This window comes from Nomascus leucogenys, chromosome X (assembly GCF_006542625.1).
Source record: "Nomascus leucogenys isolate Asia chromosome X, Asia_NLE_v1, whole genome shotgun sequence".
Classification (NCBI taxonomy): domain Eukaryota; kingdom Metazoa; phylum Chordata; class Mammalia; order Primates; family Hylobatidae; genus Nomascus; species Nomascus leucogenys.
Window position 1 is genome coordinate 118,146,503 of NC_044406.1, and position 12,816 is coordinate 118,159,318.

Sequence of the window (12,816 nt, forward strand, 5' to 3'; positions counted from 1 at the left end):
GTTGCTTTTAAACCAACAAATCTCTTTAAGTAATAACTTTATTGGTAAGCTCATAAAATAAGCTACATGATTTTAACAGTCATGAATTACCCAAATTAAATCTCACTGCTAGAGTCTGTTCCAAATGTGTTTCCTCCAACTCTTTCTTTATTCCCTAAAAACCATGCCACCAATGACATTACACATATGGACAATCTTCTTTGTTTCCTTACACAGGCATGGTCTTTGCATTCAGTCCCTTTCCTTCCTCCTTCCTCTTCACCATCAATACTGCTTGGCTGTAAGGCTGCTTGTCCTACCACAGGCCCCACCTGTACTACCAAATACTGGCTGTGCTTCTGTCTTCTTGGCCTGCTGACAATTATGGAACACAGCAAGGAGTTGAGGAAGAAAGTGAAAAATTAGAAAAAGTGAGTGCTTTAATATCTACCTAAAATGAGTTTAGTATGGTCCATTATATTTTGTTATTTTTTTAAATCAGAGGTCCTGTTTTTTTAATTTTTATGTGTACATAGTAGGTATCTATATTTATAGGGTACATGAGATATTTTGATACAGGCATACTATGTGTAATAATCACATCAGGGTAAATGGAGTATCTATCACCTCAAGCATTTATCATTCCTTGGTGTCACAAACACTCTAATTATACTCTTTTAGTTATTTTTAAGTGTACAAGAAATTATTGTTTACTGTAGTCATCCTAGAGGTCCTGTTTCACAAGCTAATCTGACTTGCCTAGCCTTGTCTTTTTCCAGGGGGCCAGATGATATTCATAGTTCAAAAGAAGGCACTAGAAATGCTACAAGAATCCCTGTTAGGCAGGAAGAGATAAGATAACAGGATTATATGGTACACAAACTAGAGTGTAACTTGTAAAAAAAAAAAAAAAGCCTCAGAAATGCAAAAAACTATTACTGCTTTTTCTATTTTCAAAGATCCTGGACTCAAAAAGTTTAATATGTGTATTTCCTTTATTATCTGTTGCCATATTATTTATCACTTTGCTGTTTTCCAGTTTGTTCCACATGTGGGTATCTTTTCTTGTCAATGTGGTTTTATTCCTTTGATAGTTCTCATCTCCCCTATAGTACTCAACACTTAGTGAATGACTGGTTGACAGATGATATACTCAATGATACATTTTAAAAGCTTAATGAATGAATAATAAATCACGACTAAATGTAGTATATTTCTAATAATGACTCTACAAGTTAGTTATTGTGAAACTGGTGGTGTCTCACTGTGTATTACTAATTGCATTGTTCCTTCTTGCTTTATAAAATTTTCTCACTTGAAAAAAACCCCGAATCTGTTGCATTTGCCAAACTGTGCCCATACCTGCTAAGTCACATTAATAGAAACAAGTCTAAATACAAATTGTGGAATATAAAGTGAAGGGCAATGTATACTCATTGCCTCACCCCCACACAGACTTGAAATTGTCACCCGCACAGCATTCCAAGAAGACCCTGTTATAAACCATATTCAGCTTAGAAGGAAGCACTCCCCCATTAGCATTCTACCTTAGATGAGTTTATCAAATTAGCTGATTGGGACATTAGGAAGGGCAGGAAGAATCTGGCGCCAAAAAACTGGCAAGACTCACGAGGGTGAGTAGAAAAGACATGGTTGCCAACGGCCTTAAGCGGAAAGGGAACGCCAGGTGCCAGGAAAGATAATGGTGTAGTCAGGAGAAGGACTCTAAAGTCTGGGGGCAAATAGCCAAGGGCTGACCCAGTCTAACTAGGTCTTATGATGTAATAGACTACAGGAATACGGGATACTTGTCATGGAATGAGAATGTGAAGCTCAGGAACTAGCTGATGTGACATTATTTTATATAATGAGAAGGAAATCTTCTGGAAACAGCCACCCAGGCATGCTTCTGCAATAAGGCAGACTTTATCAATGTAATGATTCATAGTTGTCTCAAGATCACCAAGAATCTCTGATGAGAAAAACCCCATTTTTGAAGCACACGATAGTGCTCTTCACTTGACTTTTTGTTGTCTCTGACTTCCCTGGTAAATTTCTCACTGAAGTCACCAGCCTATTCTCCTGCATACTTTTTGCTTTTGCCTTTTACAAAAATGAGCAGGACAATTATTGCATCTATTAATTTTTGAACTGAAAGAAAGACCTGGAGGTGGGTGAATTTTCTAGATTAAAAAGTTATTAATCACTAATAAATGCTGATCAATCAACAATATTGAAGCCTAATGTATGTGAAAGCAATGCTTTCTGTTTATGGTAGCTTTTTACTTCTGTAATTTTTTCTTTTCTTTTTTGAGGTGACTCACCAGGGAAATTCTCCTAGCTAAATTCTGCTTTTTCTTTGGAATACTTTTAAACTTTCTTAGGTTTGTTATATGCTCCAAGTGTATGGAAAAAAAAGCTATAAATTAACGATTAGTCTACATATAAAATGTAAAGGGCTTGCTGAAAGTATTTAGATTTTTCTAAGGTTTCACCACAAACTATGCTATCTTTAGATCTTAAAATTAGTATCCTAGCTCTTATAACTATTTCCTCCTTGAGTATGAAATGCATTCTATAACACTGTTTACTGAGAAGTAAGCTATCCCATCCTCAATACTGGGGCAGAGGCAGGAACTCCTGAGTGGCTTATTTATTTTCAGTTGGACATTTCTGTTTTCTCACCACCACCTCTGCCCCAGGGTAACTACTCCATTTCATGAATTTGAACATTCAAGGGCTTAGCGTTGACTAACAGCCATGGGTTAAGTCAAGCAGCCTGCAAGCTCAGAAGCTCAGCTTTAATAAGCAACTTTAATCCTGTCTCTATATATCTCTCAGCCCTTGATGTCAGTTGAGCTAACATGAACCTATCTGTGGGTTAATTTTTATTGTAAAGGAAAAGGTTTTAAATATACTGACTCTGATTTATCTTTACAGCCTGAAATGGTCTGAACACTTAAATGTTTCAGATATTTAAATTCCAACCTAAATTATTTACTAAATACTTGAAAAGAGATGGCTGTCCCTCCCATAACCAGGTGTAAATTTTCATCTTTCTGAGTGTTGTCAACCAGCAAGAATGGTGGTGACAACAGACTTTATGAATAAGATCACCTGACAATTATTTATCCCCATGTCTCTAGCAGTATTAGCTCCTACAGTAGAAATTCCCATGAGTTCCCAGTGACTTGCAGAGTGCTTAGGAACTATCAGGCACTCAGGAAATGTGTCCTAAAAATTAATGAAATATCTAGAGAACAGTGGCTCCTAATCTTTTTTGAGTCCAGGACTTCTCCAAGAGTCAGATGAAGGCTGCAGACTCTGTCCACAGAAAAATTCATGTATGCAAAAAATGTTGCTTGTGATCTCAGCAAGTTCAAGGACCCCACAACACTTACCCCTGGTGTGGGGTTATGAACTACTTGCTGGTTAAGAATCTCTGTTCTAGAGTAAGGCTCTGCAAACTAGGGCCCATAAGCCAAATTCAGCCTGCCCGTGTTTTTGTATGGCCAGCAATCTAAGAATGTTTTTTACAGTTTTAAATGATTGAAAAAAAATAAGAGAATAATATTTAGTGAAACATGAAAATTATAGGAAACTCTTATTCCAGTGTCCATCCACAAATTTAATTGTGCTTATTAGTAGACCTGTATTACAAAAAATTGTAGATATTTGTTTCCTCTCTTGTTATATAAGTACCTATATAATACCCTCAGTTTTGCATCTTGAACCTCACAGCCTAAAATATTTATATTTAGCCATTCACAAGAAAGTTCACCGGCCTTGGTTCTAAATGATTTCAAAAAATGAAATTCTCCAACACTTTCAGGAGTAAAGCACCAAATATATATATATATGAATTTAGTATTTGTAGCAAGATTCCACAAATTAAAAATGTTTGGCTTTGTAAACCAATACTAAGGTATTCACTAAAATGTTCTTTTACATAGTTACTAATATTAGGATTTTTAACTGTTTATAGAACAATCACTACTCAGTGACTAAGAATGGGGAAATAGTAGTTGGAACCCTGTAAAGGTAAAAATTTTAAGAGCCACCACAGATTGCTCTTAAAGGATTCTGAGGCAATGCAATTCAATGCAAAACTATGCCTCAAATAAATGTCTCGTTTACACACACTTTAGGAACAGTGACTTAACAGGTTATTTCTCAAGCTAGTATAAGCAAGTAAAAATTAAATGTTATGCCAAATCAATCTTTGTGTCTCCTCAATAGCCTAGATCTATTTGTAGTTACCTCAAAAATATCCAAGATCAGTTATAATTATTGTTGGATGAATGTAAAATATTTCAAAATCCTGGCCTAAGGTCAACAGAATAATCGGGGCCTTCCATCTCTGAGTTCCTGTCTAGAGTTGAATGACTAGATATTTTCTTTTACAGAAGGGTAAACATTTGGTAACAATTTGTTGACCCAATTTTAATACAAGAAAAATAGCACCCTTAAATTTTACTAGCATCATAATATCTTCATTTTATTGCTCATTTGCAAGCATTTATATAATATAAAAGGAAGCTCCTTTTACAGTCATCATGCATATTTCTATCTTTAGATAATCCCAAAATGCACTGAAATCTATAATTTTAGTTTCCATCCAACTTCACTTTCACACAAAGTACAACTGAATAATCTCTCTTTCACAGTATTTGCTTGGTCATTTCCACACTCCTTGAGTAATGTTCCGTGGGGACTGAAGTGGCCAAAATGCAGGCTGTAGGAGACCCACATAACCTCCAGACTAGTTAATTAGTTTCTCAATAATTGAGAGTTAACTTTATAAACAAATGCAAGCTGATAGTGGTGTTTAAGTACTAATCGTACTTGTTAATGAATAAGTCACCGTGGCTCTAGAGAGAGCTAAGAAAAAAAAAGTTCAAGGGTCAAAAGTGAACCATTGTCCTCACCTAGACCTGGATTTTCTGATCTTATTAATCAGAGAAGTCTCCAAGTAAGAGGAACCATTGAAGGCAGGCAGGTTAGTTGAAAGATCAATAGGTGATTGTGAGTATAAGAGGTATAAAGAGTAACACAAATGAGAACACAAGTCATGGTTCACAGCTACCCATATTTGCTGGGAGGAGAAATACAACAGCAGGCCAGGAATCATAAAGGAGTACCTAAACACAGATCAGCACATCACCTAGGAAGAGAGCAAATGATTGACACTTCATAAGCAGGGTAACTTTGACATTGTTCCCGAGGAGGTGAACAGGAATTGACATAAAAATTTGTTGGTGACCACCGTGTAATAATAATGGCAATTCAATTAACTTTAGTATTCTAGTAGGAAACAAATATTATTTTTTAAAAAGTCAAGTTTGTGGCATGGATTGTAGTAATGGTATCATGAGCATCTGTCTCCAAAGTCATCAATTTGTATACATTGAACATGTGCAGCTTTTGTGTGTCAATCATACCTCATTAAAGTAGTTCAAAGAATTAAGTGGTTATCTAGTTTTAACAAAGGGTATAAACAAAATGTGGGTTTTTGGGAAATAAATAGGAAGAACTGAGCAAAGCAAGGAACCCACAGGAAACCTGGAGACTATTTATGAACATGTCAGTGAAAGTCAGATAAATAGGTACGCTAAGAGTTTAAAATTATCAGGGGTTTGACCAACCACAACCACCACCACCACCACCACCACCATCAAAACAACACAAACCAAAACAGAACCTTGCATGGCTAATAGAAAGGTAATTCTATGTCGAAAAAAGAAAGGCCCAAAGCTATAAAAATATGAAGAATCAAGTACAAATCAGAAATTAAGGGGACCAGAAAATATTCATCCAACATCTTACTTTTGTTACATAACGAATTCCTAGAGGGTAGAGTTTGTTTCTTGATCATCTTTTTATCCACCCTTTACTCATTTAAATACCTGTCACAGAGTATATGCTCGATAAATACTTACTGAATTGAATAAAAAAGGATTCCTAAACCATTAATTAATTTTTGATTTACTAAATAGATCAACCCAATTTAAAAATCAGAGTGCAAAAAGAAGTAAAAGTAGTTTCAAAAATGGTGGCAAAGAAATTGAATAAATCCTTCAGTCTTGCTCTCCACTGATGAAGACTTTAGGCAGATGGCTAGTCCTAAACTGTCTTTTGATAAAGATATGAATTGCTAGATCAAACGGTATGGAAAGCACAGGGTATTTTATACATACATATGTACATACGTACATACATGAATCCCATATGTGTATGTATTTTTAAAATTGGAGTGGCTAAATCCATACTAGAAGGTACCTAATTAAGAGTTCTTAAAAAAAGTGATTTAGTGATACTATAGATAAAAATATGTTACTTTATTACAAAGTGTATAAAAAGTAATTTTATACACTTTGTAATACACAAAGTAATTCACACTTTTTTATACGTAAAGTAATTCACAATGTGTATAATCCAGGTGATTAATGAATTGCTAATGTGACTGGTACCCAGAGTGGTTCAAGAGAGAAAACTATGGAAAGAAGGGTGTAAATTAATATTTAACAGATGATTACAGGATATTAAGGCAAATTAGAAATGCTTGGGGGTACCACTTTAATTATCAGGTGGTGGGGCAACCACAAGTTTTTACATAAGGTCTCCTCTCATTGACAAATTACTGAGCCATACCAACCTGCAGGTAAAAAAAAAAAAAAAATCACAGAGCCCACCAAACTCCCAACCTTCATCTCATTTGTGATCAACAGCAAGCAATCTCAAGGTAGCTGGCTGTAGCTTACACTGTGACCACGAACAGTGAAGCTCACAGGCCACCACGGTCTCATTAGCACCAGGCTCCAACTAACTGAGCTAACCAGCCCCAGAGGAGAAGGACTCAAAATAGAGGAGGTTACATGTAATTTATCTCACGGGAATATATAAAGGATGATAAAGGGAGAACGTTGAGATTTGTGACTATCAAAGAAACTGGGCACTATAGAAGATATCATGTACAAGTGTCCTCTGTTTGGCTGCAAAAGTGTAGCATTTTCATTTAGCTTTTGAAAAAAGCAGATTTCACAGTGTCTATTAACAGAGATGGGGCAAAGCAGCAAAGGGACTGTTGGGGGATTTATTTTGTTTTAACGTAAAAGAAGCTTTAAGCTATGTGACATACACAGTCTTATTAGCAAAAGGCCCGAATAACTACTCTACTTTGGACCAGTAATTGCAATGAGGAGCAAATCTAGGATATGTGGGTTCTGAAGCTTAGACCACTGGGTGGGGAAGTGGAGCCTTAAGAATGAAACACACAAATATATTTTGCAAATTTTATAAACACATTTTAAACACGTTGCTAGGACCCCTCTCAGGGTTTTGGAAGAAAACCATGCAAATGAGCATCCCTAAACCCCTCATGTTAGTCTCAGGGTAAGTCCACCTTAAAAACAATGTTAGTTGAACAAACAGATTACGGTAGGCTTCAGTTGATACACCTAAAAGTAAAATTTTGTCTAATCTTTCAGAAAATGTAGTAAAATCCAGATGATCGTGGCATGGTAGCACTCCAGGCACTTCTGTGATGTGATTTGGTCAACCTCAATGCGGAAGTTCACATATCACGACTGTTGTAATTATATTAAGAGCATATTAACCTTATAATTACATAATGCCTGTCTTTCCTGACTTGAAAATTTTGCAAAAATCATTTTACAAAACATGTAATGTCGCCACATCAAGATGAAAGAACTAAATGCCATCATTCATCATTACATGAGTAGGTGAACTGAAAAACCTGCTGCAGAACCTTCATTAAAATGTTATAATTTCTGTACTGACCATGAGACTGGTAATTTAGAATATGGACATAGTTTTCTTTTCTATTAAACCTACACAATGTCTGGGCCACCTTTTAAAATAATAATTGTTAATAAAAGAGCCATGATAAAACTACTCTTTTTTATAGCATAAATATTTCAGTCAATAAACTAAGTTTATGTGAACTAAAAAACTGTAAGTCTAATATGAATATTTGTCCTCTTGTTTTCAAGTACTATATCATTTAATGACTGACTTACAAAAATTAAAAAGTAGGCCAGGCATGCCAGCACTTTGGGAGGTCAAGGCAGGAGGATTGCTTGAGGCTGGGAAATCAGTACCAGACTGGGCAACATAGTGAGATCATATTTCTATTTCTATTCAAAAATTTTTTAAAAAACATTACTGTGCATGGTGATGTGCACCTGTAGTCCCAGCTACTCAGGAGGATGGGGCAGGATGATGACTTGACCCCACAAGTCTGCAGCTACATTGAGCTATGATCATGCCACTGCACTCTAGCCTGGTCCACGGAGTGACACTGTGCCTCAAAAAAAAAAATTAAAAAGTAAATAAATATTTTCCAATTTTATCTCTCGTCACTTAAAATTGTTCTAGTCCTAAGTTTATAAGTAATATAAACCTAAGTAATATAATACCTTGTAGCCCTTTAGTAAAAAAGAAAAAAAACACTAAAAACATGAGTCTAAAAATAATATTATTCATTAATTAGTGTATCTCCCTTCCTTGTACCTATTTGAACTTTCTATTATTTTTTTTCTCTTGGTTCTGAAGCATTACATCATCTTCGTTCCTTACCATATTTATGTTAGATAAACATATAAGCCTGTTTATGAGAAATATATTTGGTAAATAGAATTATGAAAATGATGTAAAAAGGTGGAGAGGGATCCAGGCAGCTATCAGATGATTCAATTTGAGATAAAGGAAAACCTAGAGAGGAAGCCTTGTTTATGGCCTTCATGGTTTGGAACTCGGTAACTTAGCCACAGGAATGCCAGCTATGAATAGCGTACAACAGAACCTGAGGACTTGGCACATCCCAATGCAACCTCAAATGTGCTGAATCAACAATCTGTATATAAATAATCAAATGAATACACTCTACTGAGTCAAGTTCACTTGTGTGTCAGGATCTGTTTCCATGTGAATCACCATATTCAAAGAGAGAAACTAGGGGAATTTCCCAGGTATTCCTTTAGTTTGGATATGGACAGGTATAGATATGCAAAATGTCCAAATAAAACATTTTAACAGCCTGTAATATCATAGTCACTTTATAAATACATACACCACATCCAGTAGTGAGAATCTTTCCTCATAACTAAAATTTCTAATTGTAAAACCAAAATTTTAAAACATTAGCTTCGCTTCAGGGTAATCCACTGTGCCTACTCTTTCTAATATTCTTCTACAGTGGTTGTATTTGCCTCATGATTATGGCAAGGGGATACTTCAACTTATACTTTTTTGCTGGGAACATCAGGAACAATCTCTCTTAAACTGCATTGAAAAATACTAGGGAGTCACACCTTTTGTTTCACCTGCTGAACTTCCTTAATAAAGCCAAAGAAAAAGCTTTCAGAGATGGACTTTTATACTGGCAAATGTCAATTCAGACCTGTTTAATAGAGTGAACAAACTTGCCTGCTCCAGCAAGCATTCCACCCAAATTGACTAGGTGTGGCTTTTATTCATTGTTCAGTCACACTCAACAGAATCTGTTCTCTAGGTACCATCGCATTTAGGTTGACATTCCCTTTATCTAGGGGCTTATAATAAGCAAACCATATTCAATTCTGCAAAGGCAGATGTGCTCTTCTGGTATCCTAGAAACAGATCAAAGTATTCTTTGTGGAAAGACATGAAGTTCAAGCCAGTGATACAAATGGGTCTTAATATGCAACCCTACAAATATCAGGACTGGAAATTTCTTAAACAAAAGCATGACTATCTTAGAGACAACAATCAGATTACTGGGTAGGGGTGATTAAAAGGGATAGAGAGTTGTTTGAGGGAGAGTAGGTACCAGAGAAATTAAGTAAAATCATATATTACTTCTGTAATAATATCAAGATCCACAATAAAGAAAAAATTTTTCCAAATCAGACTGGTAAATGTTACTTAAAATTGCTCACACTAGCTCAATTACACCATGTCTACAAAGTGGCTTCCTTATACCATAGAAGAGGAACATATCAACCATCTTGGAGTTAGATTTTTGTACACATAATAACTGCAGGAATTAATCATTTATTAGCTCATCACATCATAACAGCTATCATTAAATAATCTACAAGGTAGAGAAGCAATTTCCTATTGTTCCCTTGGGTCTTCTAAGTAATGCCTTGTATCTTGTAACATTCTATAAAATAAATTGTACTCCTGTGAATCGTAGCAGTCATCTTCCGTCATCTGAAATCTGAAATTACCCTCATTGAAGAAAAGATAGGGAAACATATTCTAACATAGAAAACATGGAGAATCAAATTTGAAAGTACAAGTGAAGAGGCTGGAAAGCACGATGGATTTCTTATTGGATTCTCAAAAAAGCTACTCCCTATTCTCCAGTGTGAGCCAGCATGATCAATAACACTTGAAGGGTTGCGACTTGGAATGGAGAGACTCTAGCAGAGGCTGAATAGAACAGCTTCCCTCTGTACCCCTACTTTACCCTACTTCTTGCTCTCTGATTCCCTGAAACAAGGCATTTCACTAGTACCCTGAAGCTATCCCTTGACCTTTGAAAAGATAAATGCTCCAGCTCTGTAGGAAACACTGGGCTCAGGTGTCTGATAATGAAATCTGCTTCCTATTCTTTGCTCAGTTTCAAATTGAGACATCCCATGAGAAGCTGAGAGTAATAATTGTGACTTAAAATCTCCCTTGCTATACCTTTGACCAACATCTTCCCCCATCCCCTCCCACCCACATCCCCTGGCAACTACCCTTCTACTATGTTTCTATGCATTCAGTTTTTTCAAGGTTCCACATATGAGTGAGATCATACAGTATTTGTTTTTTCTCTGTCTGGCTTATTTCACTTAACATAATGCCTGCCAGGTTCATCCATGTCATCTCATTTCACAATGTATACATCTAACAAATCATCACACACTGTACACTTTAAAATATACACAATTTTATTTGTTAATTATATCTCAATAAAGCTGGGGGAAAAAAAATAAAAGCTGCCTTGCTTTATTCCCCACCCACTCACATTTTCTGGACTTACCAAGCACGTTCACTTCTCTGTGATTTTGTTCATAATAATTTTCAGTATCCAAAAGACTTTATCTTCCCTCTGCCCTTAGAAGTAGGGAGGGACTGAGATACGTCAGTATGTGAAAGCCCAGAAAAAGCGTTTGTGCAAGGAGTTCAATGATGTAAAGAATTACTGAGGGTCAAAGAGGAGGTTTGAGGAGTTCACCTTCTAGGAACTAATTTACCAACATAATTAATCTGAGTTCCAAGGCAAAACTTTTTGATAAACTAATAGTACAGAACATGACATCTATTTATTTTACTTAAATCTGTCTAGACATTCTGGAAAAAGAGTATGGTGCAAACCTTTAGTGATTCATCATTGCCTCTCCCACCAGTTTTTGCATTTATCCATAAAGATGTACTCATTAAAGGGTTCCATATCAACACAGATATCCTTGAATTCTGAGAAACAACTTTATAAGGAGATAGGTTTTACTGACAGCTGATTGTCCACCCCCATTTTCATTGCATCTAAATACTATATACATATTTCAACTTTCAATATGTTCATTGTATCACTGATTAAATGGATAACAAATAAAGGTAACAGGATTTTCAAATTTATCCTGTTAATAGTTTAAAGGAAGTAGGCCAGCTGGAATTAGAATGAGGCACCACTGAGCTAAATGTGAGGCCTGAAGAACTATAGCAGAAAAGGGACAGTTTTCAATTCCCCCTAAGAGGTGTAAAAGCAAAATGAAAGTTTATATTTTAAGGCATAGGGACAAGATGAATTTTCAATAGAACAATATGAACAGATATAGCTTAATTACTTTATAAAGGATCCATTTAAATTTGCAAGTCCACAAAATAGTAGATATTTGTCTAGAATGACATAATCTTACTAATTTCTGCATAGGGAAACCCTGTAGCTAAGTTAAGGGAAAGCCACCATCAAGATCATGGGAAATTGGGAAAAACTGAGAAATGGTCACAGAGCAGAGAAGAGAGGGGAGGCAAAATTCAGATGAACGCACTGTGGTACCCTGAATCAGACACTGGAATAGAAAGATTACATTAATAGAAAACCTGGGGAAATCTGAATAAAGTCTGGAGTTTAGTTAATAGTAATGATGTGTGATTCTAGTTTCTTGCTTTTGACAAATCTACCAGGGTAATATAAGATGTTAACAGTGGGGAGAACTGGGTGAAAGGTAATACAGGAACTCTTTGTACTATTAATACCTTTGTAACTTTTCTGTAAATCTAAAATTATTTCAAAATAAAAAGTTTATTTAAAACAACAACAGGCTGGGCTCACGCCTGTAATTCCAGCACTTTGGGAGTCCGAGACAGGTGGATCACCTGAGGTCAGGAGTTTGAGACCAGCCTGGACATGGTGAAACCCCGTGTCTACTAAAAATACACAAAAAAAATTAGCTGGGCTTGATGGCAGGCACCTGTAATACCAGCTACTTGGGAGGCTGAGGCAGGAGAATTGCTTGAACCCGGGAGGCAGAGGTTGCAATGAGCCTAGATCGCACCATTGCACTCCAGCCTGGGCAACAAGAGTGAAACTCTGCCTCAAAAAAAAAAAAAAAAAAAAAAAAAAAAAAAAAAAAAAAAGCAACAACAAAACCCCCATCAAAGAACAAGAAAATTTGTTTGAATTAATGTCCTAGAATTAAAAGGTTTCCATGTAATAATAATCAACTCTCCTTATCTTAAAATGCCCCTGCTCCTTTATCCATATTCTTTTATAAAGTGAACTCATGCATAACTGCAGCCAGGTTTTCAATGCAACACACCTGACTGCTCTCTTCAAGTGCA

At 35.9% G+C, this 12,816-nt stretch overlaps 1 protein-coding gene across 5 annotated transcripts in view; it reads right to left on the minus strand.

Annotated features, from left to right (window-relative positions):
* Window positions 1-12,816, minus strand: part of MBNL3 (muscleblind like splicing regulator 3) — a 111,807-nt gene that overhangs the window by 14,364 nt on the left and 84,627 nt on the right. The window lies entirely within an intron of this gene.